General features: G+C 35.6%; 1 pseudogene; it reads left to right on the forward strand.

The window, feature by feature from the left end:
• Positions 1 to 9,365: 9,365 nt before the first annotated feature.
• LOC129540397 (NEDD8-conjugating enzyme UBE2F-like) lies at positions 9,366 to 9,949 on the forward strand (annotated as a pseudogene).
• Positions 9,950 to 13,171: the final 3,222 nt, after the last annotated feature.

Below are 13,171 nucleotides of genomic sequence, written 5' to 3' on the forward strand. Positions count from 1 at the left end.
CATCTTTATATGTTCAGCATTTAGCAGTATGTTTGCAAAATAAGTACTCAGTAAGTGTGTGGTGGATTAAAGAATAAATATATATGAAGCAAAGTCTCTAGATATGAGTCTAATGAATACACTTTTTTTTTCAGTGTTCAGACAACCTAAAAAATCATGTGCTTGCATTTTTGCATTGAAAAGTGAAGTGTGTTAATGTTTCTTAACTGTTAAGAGACAGAGCTAGGCTATTAGAAATAAGACTAATGAGTATAATGCACATGGAGCATATCTCATTTTTGTGCCCCAGTGCCTCCTACAATAGCAGTAAGGGTAAATGATTAATGGATAAAAAGATGATTAATGTGATCCTTTTTTACTAAGAAAATAAGAACACTTGCAGTTTTGACTGAGATAATATAGTTCTAATATGTTTTTGAAATTGCTAAAAGAGTGTTAAATAGCAAATATAGAGTCTATATGCCATTTATTTTTATTTTTAAATTCAAAGCCTTGATTATATAATAAACGGTTTTGTTTACCTGTCATCCTTGGTTTAATCAGTATATAAGTTGAAATAAAAAGAATACACCTATTCAGATAAGAATTTTATTTTCCTAAAATAGCTAAAATTCTTCACCAGGATTCTGAGGGACAGCAGCATCACAAGTAAGTGTGCAGCAATTGAACTGAAATATCTTTCATATTTCTGATGGTTGGTGGTAATTTGGTTGGCTCCTGAATGTCTATGACCTTGATCAGTGCTCATGAGTTTTCCTTTTGCTTTGCCACACAATACCAGAAGATGAGTTTTGCAGATGGAGGATAAATATTCTTTAGTCAAGGATATAGAAAATGGAGCTAAAAAGGAAGGTGAGAACTTTTAATATGATTTCAGCACATTTGCACTTCATCATCATTTACGTACTTCACTTCCTATTCTAACTAGTAATCTCTATTTCTGCCATCAGGAATCTATGCATTGCAAACAGACTTGTACAAAATTATGAAATTTTGCTCCTTGAATTTTAAATGCAAAATCTGTCATGCTCATTTGCATGAGAGGAAATTTGTAGTTATAGCCAACAGAAACATTTATTTTCTGTATGTTCAAAAACATATTTATCTATGAACAAAAGAGAAAAATATTTGAACAAATTGAATGGTATGTTATTCTTAAACACAAATCAGTTTCATTTTTGGCTATTTCATCCTATTATTATCTGACATTTATATTCTGCTTTAGTGAACTTTGTTTCTTCACTATCTCTTATTTGCCATCATTTCTGGAGTACATTCACCCTTCTTTTCTTTACTGTTCAAGTTCTCCATATTTTATAAGATTGAATGCTTGTTTTCTTCATCCCAAAAGTCTTTCAGAAATATTTCAGTCCCATTTAAATTTGTTTTTGGCACCAGCTGACAATTCTGACAATCTCCTCTTTGAAAGTGAAAAGTGAAAGTCACTCAGCTGTGTCTGACTCCTTGTGACCAATGGAATATACAGTCCATGGAATATTCCAGGCCAGAATACTGGAGTGGGCAGCTGTTCCAATCTCCAGGGGATCTTCCCAACCCAGGAATCTAACCCAGGTCTCCCGCATTGCAGGCAGATTCTTTACCAGCTGAGCCACAAGGGAGGCCCAACCTTCTCTTTACTCCTTCTTAATTTTTTTTGCATATATATTTCTGTGTAATAATAATAACAAGACTTTTTATGACATGAGCTACATCTTATAATTTTTTAGTGTTTCCTATTTCACTAAACTAAGTAGCAAGAACAAGATTCAACAAATATTTTTTGAACCGAAATAAATGGATCGTAAAAATGCATTTTATATTTAAAAAAAAACTATGAAAAATGCTTTAAGATTCAGAGGAATAAAATTGACATGGCAGTATAATAGAGGTTCCCAACTAAATTCAGAGCTGCCACTATGATCACAGAAATTGTATACCCCAACAAAGTGGTTAATACACTCTATTTTGGTTATCTGTTGCTGAATAATAATCTCAACATTTAAACCAACAACAGCCATTTATTATCTTTCACGATTTTATGATTTGTCTGAACATATTGGGTGGATCTTCTGTTACATGTGGCATTGACTGGGGCTGCAATCACCTGGAAGCTCCATTGAAACATCCAAGGTGACTAACTCGCATGTCTTACAGTTTAGTAATGGCTGTTGGCTGGGAACTCAGTTGAGACTGTACAGCAAAAATCCACAGTTCACACCTGTGTGTGGCCCCTCCCTGTAGCTTTAGTAATAGCTACTAATAGTGTCTCTTTCCCTATTAGTAAAGAGGATCTCTCTCTATAGATTGGATTTTTCACAGAATTCCAATTAGATTTTAAAATGGAGTATTGCAAGTGATTAAAGTAGAAACCACAAATCTCTTTAGGTACAACTTTAGAAGTTGTGGCATCACTACTACCAGATTCTGTTATTTAAAGCAAGTAATAAGGTCAGACAAAAAGAAATAAGGAGATAGATGCTATTTCTTGACAGGAGGAGTGGCAAAAGATTTGCTGTCATCTTTGATAAAAAATCATCTCTTTGATTTTCAACTAAAATCCTGGATATTCATCAATTGACTAACTAATTAGCTGATACTTTGAAACTAGATTTTTCAACGTTTAAAAGTTAATGTAAATGACTGTACTGGATTTTCTATCTTGCAATGTTAAATTGCACTTTGATGATGAAAATATTATTTTTAGTGAGAAATATTTCATAATATTAATATGCCTTCTCAGATTTGTATAAAGCAAGTATAATTACCTCTTCTTCCTATACTTGTACTATAATATATATAACTTTTAATTTTTGTTCATCTTTTCATCTGTCCACTGAAAAAGACAAAACCAGAGTTTTCTTACAGATTGTGTAAGACAAATAGTAGTCCCAGATAATACGTCAATCTGCAGCATATATCATTAAAAGCTAGAATGACTTCAGGTCATTGCCTATTCTTCTTGTCCAGTTTGATGGATCTAGTTGACATAATTCTCTGAGATTCCCACAAAGTCTCCTAAGGTGATTTGATGTTAATAACTGTGAGTTTCTGAAATGTTAGGGTATAGTCTTAGTATAGAAACCACAGAAAACTGAAAGCACCATCAGAAGGTTTCAGTGCTAAACTGAATCTGGCATATTTTATTGGAGTTAGAAGTACAAAAAAAAATATCAATAGTAAGTTATCTGTGGTTTCTTTGAAAAAGACAACCATGGTGGCTAAACTTAGAAAAACAGTGTTATTTTCATCAGCAACTACAAATACTGTATTGTCTTAAATTTTCTTTTATACTGACCCTATGACATAAAAGGTACACTTTAGAGAATAATATATGGATAGTTAAATTCTAATACTTATATAATTATAGGATATATTTCTAGCTTAGGGAAACAGAAATACATTATCAAACTACTTTTATAATTTGTACTATACTTTTATCATTTAGTTTTTTTAATTCTTCATTTTGAAATAAATTCAGACAACAAAAAAGTTACAAAAGTAGTCAGCAGATTCTTATACACCTGACCTTGTCTCCCAAAATGTCAAAGTCTTACATAGCCACAGTATGATTCTCTAAACCAAGAAATCAGCACTGATACAATATTGTTAAAAAAAACCTACAGGACTTATTTAAATATCATTAACTGTCTCAGTATCCAATCCAAGATCATAAATTGAATTTAGTTATCAAGTCCATTTAGCTTCCTTTAGTCCCAGACAGTTTCTTAAATTGAAGTCATTTCTACCTGATGAGAGAGTGAAAAGAAGAGCTTCTATAAATATATGTGATATTATCATGTTTAAAGTATTAATTCCCCTCTATGTATTAGGATCAGAAAAAACTCCTGAAACTGTGCTCAGTTGCTTTCTAGTCCCCAAAATAGCTTCTTCCAGATGAGTCTTGCTGAGGTTTCCAGGTTAAGGATTAACACCAGTGGCATATTAACCAAAGACTTTATAATATTCTAATACTATTTGAATATGACACATTATACTAGAAGATTTAACTTTGTACAGATCACATCACATTGTCTTATAATTATCTGTTTTCGTGTCTCTTTCCTTACTATACTATGAAGTACTTAATGAACCTAGTCATCTCTTATTTATTCTTATGTTCATGATATCAAATACTACCACCAATATATAGTTGATTGTCAGTACATGCTTAACATATATATTGTTAGTCATTTAGTCATATCTGACTCTTTGCTACCCTATGGCCTGTAGCCTACCAGGCTCCTCCGTCCATAAAATTCTCCAGGCAAGAATACTGGAGTGGGTAGCCAACCCTTCTCCAGGGGATCCTCATGACCCAGGGATTGTGCCCAGGTCTCCTGCATTGCAGGCTGATTCTTTTACCATCTGAGCCACCAGGGAAGCACAATAAATTGGACAATGGATATTATCCATATATACATATATATGTATATGCATACATACACATATACCATTTTACCTTTAAAACAACTTTCAAACAAAATATGGATTAATAAATTGCCAAATGTTTTATGTATGCTTTATAAAATTTAATGCTTTGTTTTCCAACAGAATTGAGAATTATCTCTAAATGTGTTCTTTGCAAGCTGGTTTGGAATTCTCTGTATTGGTCATTTGCACTGGAAAATAATACTTAGTAATTTTCCAGTCCTGTGTTGAAAGGTCTTCTATTTGGCTCATGCAATCCTCTTGATCATCTTTTAGCCAATACTGACAATATAATCCAGGTTTAGACCAATTTACATGTAAATAGAAGTACATTGTGAGCTTCTTATAGAACTTTTGCTTTTCTTACATAGATGTCATCTTGTTCCTTCTTTCATCTTTCCACTGAAATAAGTACAATAAGACTCCTTTATAATGAACTGCTGCATTAAGCATCTTATGATCGTGGGAGACACAAGTAAAAGCCAACGACAACGACCATGGTTATAGGTCCACCTTATTTAACTCCCAAAGAAATGGCAGCAATTGCTTTCATCTGAAATGTCTGCATATGAGGTGAATAAGCCCTATGTGTTTTTTTCACTGTATCTGTGATTTCTGTTACTTAAAAACTTGATTCATTCCAAATGGATAATAAGGAAAAGCTACTTTTTTTGTTAACCAGATTTTAAATTCTATGAAGCAAGTGCCATGTTTATCTTTACCTTATGTTATCTTTGTAATGACTAGTAGAGGGCTTCATACATATTAGAGGACTGAAAAATATTTGCTTAATTTATGAATAAAAAATTTCTGAAATTTGTAGGTGAAGTTTATGTTAAATTGAAAAGTATTCTTTTTGAGATAGCCATCCTTATTCAGAAATTTAAAAAATAGATTTTCAGGAATCAAAAAATGCAAAAGGACAACCACAGAATGGGAGAAAATATTTGCAAACGATATGACTTTTAAGGAGTTAAATATCCAACAATATAAACAGCTCATAAATTCTACATTTAAAAAAATAAACCTGATTTTAAAAAATGGGCAGGACTTTTCCATCAGTCCAGTGGTTGGGACTCCATACTTCTGCTGCAGAGGGCATGGATTTGATCCCTGGTTGGGGAAGTTGTGCATACTGTGCAACGTGGGGGAAAAAATAGGCAGATCTTAATAGACATTTTTCCAAAAAGGATGTTCAGAGGGCCAACAGACACTTGAAACGATGCTCAACATGTCTAATCATCAGGGAAATACAAACCCAAACCATCATGAGATATGTTTGGCAAGGATGTGGAGAAAAAGAAACCCCCATGCACTGTTGGAAAGAAGGTAAGTTGGTGCAGCCACTGTGGAAAACAGTATGGAGGTTTCTCAAAAATCTAAAAACAAAACTAGCACATGACCCAGAAATTCTACTTCAGCGTAATTTGGAGTAAATTGGAGTATTTGGTGAGTAAATATCTGAAAATAACCAAAAACACCAATTTTAAAAGATACACACATCCAAATTTTCATAGCAGCAACTGTTTACAATTGCCAATATATGGAAGCAATCTAAGTGTCCATCAACAGATAAATGGATAAAGAAGATGTGGTACATATATACAATGGAATACTACTCAGCCATAATAACGAGTGACATTTTGTCATTTGCAGCAAAATGGTTGGACTTGGAGGGTTTTAATCTAAATGAAATGTCATGTATAGTCTGAAATTAGAGTTTTCTCCTGATACATGGCCAGGAAGGGGATTTCAGGATCATATGGTAACTATGATTAGTTTTTTAGGGAATCTCCATTCTATTCTCCAAAGTGACTGTACCAATTTACATTCCCATCAATAATACATGAAGGTTCCTTTTCCTCCACATCCTCTACAGCATTTATTATTTGTAGACTTTTAATGAACTCCGGGAGTTGGTGATGGACAGGGAGGCCTGGCGTGCTGTGATTCATGGGGTTGCGGAGAGTTGGACAAGACTGAGCAACTGAACTGAACTGAATGATGGCTGTTCTAACTGGTCTGAGGTGATATCTCATTGTAGATTTGATTTGATTTCTCTAATAATTAGCAAACTTGAGCATCTTTTCATAAGCTTATTGCTGTCTGTATATCTTCTTTGGTGAGATGTCATTTTAGAACTTTTGACCAGTTCTCAATTGGGTTGTTTTATAATTCTTGAGTTTTAAGAGACATTTATATGTTTTTAATACCAGCACTTTATCAGCTATGTGTTTGCAAAAATTTTCTCCAAATCTACGTCTTTTCTTTTTGTTCTCCTAACAATAACTTTTTTCCAATATAATAAATTTAAAGAACAATAATACAATTTTAATCTGTATTTATTACTTGTAGAGATTCTCCATAGCAATAAAACATTATATAACTATAATTATTTATATGACTAAGGAAATATAATATATAATATTAAATAATTCTCAACTATTTCTGGGAAAATTGTCTCCATTTATTTGAAATAATTTCTGAAAAAAATGTATGCCTATGTGTTGGGTATTGGTATTGTTGATTAATGGAAGTAAAATAAATAAGTTTCTTCTAGGGATTTTTCAAATATAATGTTGCCATAAGTGACAAATTGTTTATAACTATGAGACCTTCCTTGTTTCTAAATGTATACACCACAAACAGAGGCTTGCAACTTTTTTAGTGTTATAGAGTCACTAAAACAGTCATCTGTTTAGTGTCACAGATGAGAGTGGGTTTCATGAGCTATTTATTGATAAATAATCCATTTATTATTAAAATAAGAAAGTCAATAACATAAAAAGAGTTAATTCAATGTAATTTATACTAACTGGTCCAATTATAGGTTGATTTTGATCAAGTAATGAGAATACAGCTATATTAGGAAGAATTCCCAGTTGCAAACAATCTACCTCTGGCAGATTTAAGCAAAACAAACAAGTAAACTCATTGTAACACACTCATAGCACAATGTCACAAAAATGGATAATTATGACACAGGTTCTGTATTTTCTATTCTGTTGAAAAGAATTGTTGCTAAGAAATTGCTGCAAATTATGTACAATATCACCCTTCACCCGTGAATCCATGTGGGTCTGGTGTCTGGGTCTCATCTAAGAAGGTGAGGATAAGTGATGCGCGTTGTTTCAAAGAATGACTTTAAAATAGAGTAACTTCTTCATTCCTATTTGTTCTTGCTTTTATTGCAGATGCTGACAGTCTTAGGGAGTGACAGAGTATCAAGATGGAAACAATCCAAGCCATCTACTAACTAAAAAGCCTCGAAGTTTAGTGACTTGATGAGAAATAAACTTCTATATTTTAAACCACTGAGGCTTTGAGTGGTTTATTCAAGCAGCTACAGTTACCTCAACTGATATATGAATAAATTTGCTGGAATTCTAGATTATCATGCTTGGAAAACTGGCAACAATAAAAGAAAAGTGAAAGTGTAAGCCACAGCCAAATTTCACCACTGAATCAGTTGGGTGAAGACTCCTGTTTCTACAGCTGAACACTGGAAATTGTAACTTTGACTGCCACTAGCACTAGGCAGTGGGTATGGCTACTGGTTCTGTGGCCTCTGGCACACCAGGGTGCTTGAAGTTGCTATAGTCTCTAAAGCTATTATTAGAATTTGTTTTATATCACCTTTGATTGACTGTATTAATAACTTTTGACTCAAAGTCCCAGGTGAAATTGAATGAGCTTATCTAACATGTAGGTACAGTGTTCAGTATTGAAAATGTTGGAAAAGTGAGTGTCTGCCCTTTTGGAGCCTCTACAGTGGGAGGCAATCACTAAGTTTATATGCTGGAGAATCATCAAATTTTTAGGTTATTCAGATATACACTAAACTAGCACTTAAGACATTAATTTTGAAAAGTATACTAGTTAACCATTGTATTTGTGTTACTCAGTCGTGTCCAACTCTTTGTGGCCCCATGGACTATAGCTCACCAGGCTCCTCTGTCCAGGGAATTCTCCAGTCAAGAATACTAGAATGGGTTGCCATTTCCTTCTCTGCTAAACTTCCCAACCAAGGGATCAAAACCAGGTCTCCCACCTTCCAGACAGATTCTTTACCATCTGAGCCACCTGGGAAATCCCAGTTACCCATTATTACACAAAAAATTAATCTCCAAAAAATCAATTCCCTAAATGAAGGACTAAAACAGTAAAAATTAGTATCTTACAGTTTCTGTGAGTTAGGAATTCATGAATAACTTGTTGACTGGTTAGTCACATGGCCTCTCATGAAAGACCTCATCATGAGAGGAGATAAAGGGTCTTCTCATAAGATGGGTCACTCATAGGGCCTTTGGCATAAGGTGTAAGTGGATCTCTTCATAGTATACCAAGTGACCTCATGACATAGCAGCAGGCTTCCCCCTAGCCACATAATCTAAGACAGAGCAAGAGGTAAATGCCATAATTTCTATTATGCTTTAAACTTCTAAATTGTACATCACTTCTGTCATATTTTATAGGTCACACAAGCCAATTATGACACAATATCAGAGAGAACTACACAATGATGTGAATATCCAGAGTCAGGGATCATAGGGGTCACTTTGAACAGTGACAGTCACAGGAAAAGTGGACTTTATTAAGCCACTACATACTTCAGTTTTCACTACAGAATTTTAATTGTAGAATCAGTAAGTTTCACAGAATAGTTAATTTTATTGATTTAGGTACTACCAAATATTTCTCTGAGTTTGACTCTTTAATTGCTATCTATATCTACCGATTTCTGGGATTCCAGTCAATTTGGGGGCTGGGAGGTGTGTGTGGAGATTAGCTTCTTTCAGCTTTTAAAAAAGACTGCCAAGGAAAAAGGGAGTAGCTGAGTCTCTTCCTCACTACTCTGGTCCTACTGTGCGCCTGGCCACTTCCTGTCCCATATTCTGCCTCGCCTGTCTCATGGTGACCAGAGTAAGGTAGCCATAATGCTGATGCTGGCAAGCCAACTGAATCAGGATAATCATCTTAAGGAGTCCCAAGCATAGACACAGCCTCTGACTTCACCCATCAGGTTTCTGTGAGAGACAGGATACTTGTTACAGAGGTTGAAACTAATTTACCTTGTAGGTATAAAATTCATTTTCTTCATCCAACCAAGATTTATTGCTTTCAGCTAACTGTAAACCCCAGGATTTGTTGTTGCTGTTTTGTGGTTTTTTGATAGATGAGGGTTACTACCAAGGTAGAAAAATTGTGTGAAATTGAAGTTCCTGATGCATATAATGTGGTGCCTCCCACAGTGAGATGCTTCACCAGGTTATAGCATTCCAACATCACAGAGACAGGTGAAATATGTCTAGGTTTATTGAGAGAACATTCGATTGACAGCACTGGCTGGGATTCCAGGAGGACATTGAGGAATGTTGTTTGGAGATTCAACTCATTGTTAACTGATCTTTTGAATTTTGATTATCCACCAAATATTGTAGCTGCAGAACATCATTTGCAGGAAAAGGATGGCTTCCAGAATAAAGTTGAAGACAGAATGAAGTGTTGTGCCAGAGGATAGGAGAAGACTACAGCACTATGTACTGTGTGTTATAAGTTTGTCTCCAACTGAAACAAAAAGGAAGCCTCTTCCCCAGTCCTCAGGCTCCCCTAAGTCCCACTGGGTCCTCCAGAGTCCTGTGAATATGTTGTCCTGAGGAAGAACCTCTTCACACAGCCCATGGTATATAGAGAGTTCCACACAAATACAGCAAGATAATGTGTTTGGGGTTATCAAGAGTTATCCACTTATCTTAACATGTTTACCTTTCTTAAAACTGTAGTGTATAGATTGTTGATGAGATTCTTGAGAAATTGTTATGAACTCAGAATTGAGGCTAAGGCATGCTTCTTTCTCTTTTCTCAGAATCAGTCCCAAAGTCAGTCTCCTGCACAGGTGATGCTCCGATGTGCTCCGTGTAGCTTGCAGATGGGTGATTAGAAACCAGTTACAAACTGTGACTGGATGCAAAAATCTTAGCTCCTTTCTGGAATATTAGCCCTGCCTAGATGTCATGAAACTGCCCAGTCACCATAAATCTCTTTCCAAAATGAGTATTTTCTATAATATAAGTATATTTTGGAATAGATTTGGAATTTATATGATTTAATTAATTTTTTCTATTCTCAGTTAATTTGTCTTTTCATTGTGTAGAGAAGACAGAAAGACGCTGAGTCAAGCAACTATTGAAGAGGAATACAAACAAAATGTCAAAGAAAAGATGACCAGCAAAAGCACTGCTGATAATTTCTATACCTTCATATTTCCAAGGCAGGATCAAACAAATGGTCTGGTGAGAACTGGTAAGAATGAAAGGTAAGATGAGAAGTTGATGCTGTTTGGTTGTCTGCATGAGAGTTGCTAAGACTTAGGTGCCAATGTCTGAGGGAGAAAAAATACAGAAATACGCTGAGTATCCAAGAGAAACGATGTGCATTCAGGTCCAGGTACATTCTTGGACTTTCCTGATGGAAAGCATGTATATTTGGAAAATATCAGCAGAGGAAAGAGTGTTTAGTTGGAGTAGAATGAACAAGGAAAAGTACAAAAGATATAAGCCATAAAGTGTAATGGGGGACCAGATTATGTAGGTTTTTATAGGCAATTATAAAGACACTGGATTTTACTTTAATATAAGAGGGTTTTAAAGGGTTTCAAGTAAATGAAAAACATTAAAAACACTTTAAGGAATAAAGAGTGAATGTAGAGAAACAGACTAAGAAGGTAATACAATGAAAGAAGCAAGAAATGATGGTTGGTTGAACTATAATAGTATCTTAAAAGTTGGTGTGGAAAGATTGGTACTGGATATAATCTGATGGTATACAACTTACTTCTGAGTTGGATGTGAAGTATGTGAGAAACAAATAAGCCACAGATGATATCAGGATATTTACTTTGAGCTCCTAAAGTAAGGGAAAATTTTTTAAAGAAAGACCGTTCTTTATTAGTGGTGAGAGAATCAAGAGATTGGTTTTGAACCTGTTACATTATTTAAGCACGCTAAACTTCAAGCTAAACATTCCTTTATTTGGGCTTCCCAGGTGGTGCTAGTGGTGAAGAATCCATCTGCCAATGTAGGAGACATGAGATGTGGGTTGCATCCCTAGGTTGGGAAGATATCCTGGAGGAGAGAATGGCAACCCACTCTGGTATTCTTGCCTGGAAAATTCCATGAACAGAGGAACTTGGCAGGATACCGTCCATGGGGTCACAAAGAGCTGAACACGACTGAAGCAACTTAGCATGCATGCAAACATCCGAGGGAATTTTGAATAGGCAATTTGATGTACCAAAACCTGTACATTATGAGATGTAGAGGAATCAAATATGTGGTTGGAAAAGAGACAGGGTGGTGCCTCAGAAGCCAAATGTAGAAAGTGAGTCAATAAAATTGAACTATTAAATTGCACTAAAGGTTTAAGTATGGTGATAACTGGGTTTAGTTTAGTCACGTTATTGTCACTAACCATTGCTACTGGACTGCATTCCTACTGGAATGAGATTAAAAATAATTCAGTTCAGCTCAGTCTCTCAGTCGTGTCCGACTCTTTGCTACCCCATGGACTACAGCACACCACGCCCCAGAGTTTACTCAAACTCATGTCCAGTGTCATGATGTCCAGTGCCATGATGTCCAGTCAGTGATACCATACAACCGTTTCATCCTCTGTTATTCCCTTCTCCTCCCACCTTCAATATTTCCGAGTGTCAGAGTCTTTTCAAATGAGTCAGTTCTTCACATAAGGTGGGCAAAGTATTGGAGTTTCAACTTCAGCATCAGTCTTTCCCGTGAATATTCAGGACGGATTTCCTTTAGGATGGACTTGTTGGATCTCCTTGTGGTCCAAGGAACTCTCAAGAGTCTTCTCCAACACCACAGTTCAAAAGCATCAATTCTTCAGCACTCAGCTTTCTTGGTACTCCAACTCTCACATCCATACACAATTACTGGAAAACCCATAGCTTTGGTGAGACAGACCTTGGTTGCCAAAGTAATGTCTCTGCTTTTTAATATGCTGTCTATATTGGTCATACCTTTTCTTCCAATAAGCAATCATCTTTTAATTTCGTGGCTGCAGTCACCATCTGCAGTGATTTTGGTACCCAAAAAATTGAAGTCAGCCACTGTTTCCATTGCTTCTCCATCTATTTGCCATAAAGTGATGTGACCAGAGGCCATGATCTTAGTTTTCTAAATGTTGAGCTTTAAGCCAACTTTTTCACTCTCCTCTTTCACTTTCATCAAGAGGCTCTTTAGTTCTTCTTCACACTCAGCCATAAGTGTAGTGTCATCTGTGTATCTGAGGTTTTTGATGTTTCTCCCAGCAATCTTGATTCCAGCTTGTGTTTCATCCAGCCCAGCATTTCTCTTGATGTACTCTGCATATGTTAAATAAGCAGTGTGACAATATACAGCCTTGACGTACTCCTTTCCCGATTTGGAGCCATGTTGTTCCACATTCAGTTCTAACTGTTGCTTCTTGACCTGCATACAGGTTTCTCAAGAGGCAGGTCAGGTGGTCTGGTATTCCCATCTCTTTAATTTTCCACAGTTTGTTATGATCCACACTGTCAAAGGCTTTGGCATAGTCAATAAAGCAGAGGTACATGTTTTTCGGAACTCTCTTGCTTTATCGATGATCCAACACATGTTGGCAATTTGATCTCTGGTTCTTCTGCCTTTTCTAAATCCAGCTTGAGCATCTTGAAGTTCACAGTTCAAGTACTGTTGAAGCCTGA

Source organism: Moschus berezovskii, chromosome 4, assembly GCF_049115385.1.
Source record: "Moschus berezovskii isolate FMDL1 chromosome 4, NW_MosBer_1.0, whole genome shotgun sequence".
NCBI lineage: Eukaryota > Metazoa > Chordata > Mammalia > Artiodactyla > Moschidae > Moschus > Moschus berezovskii.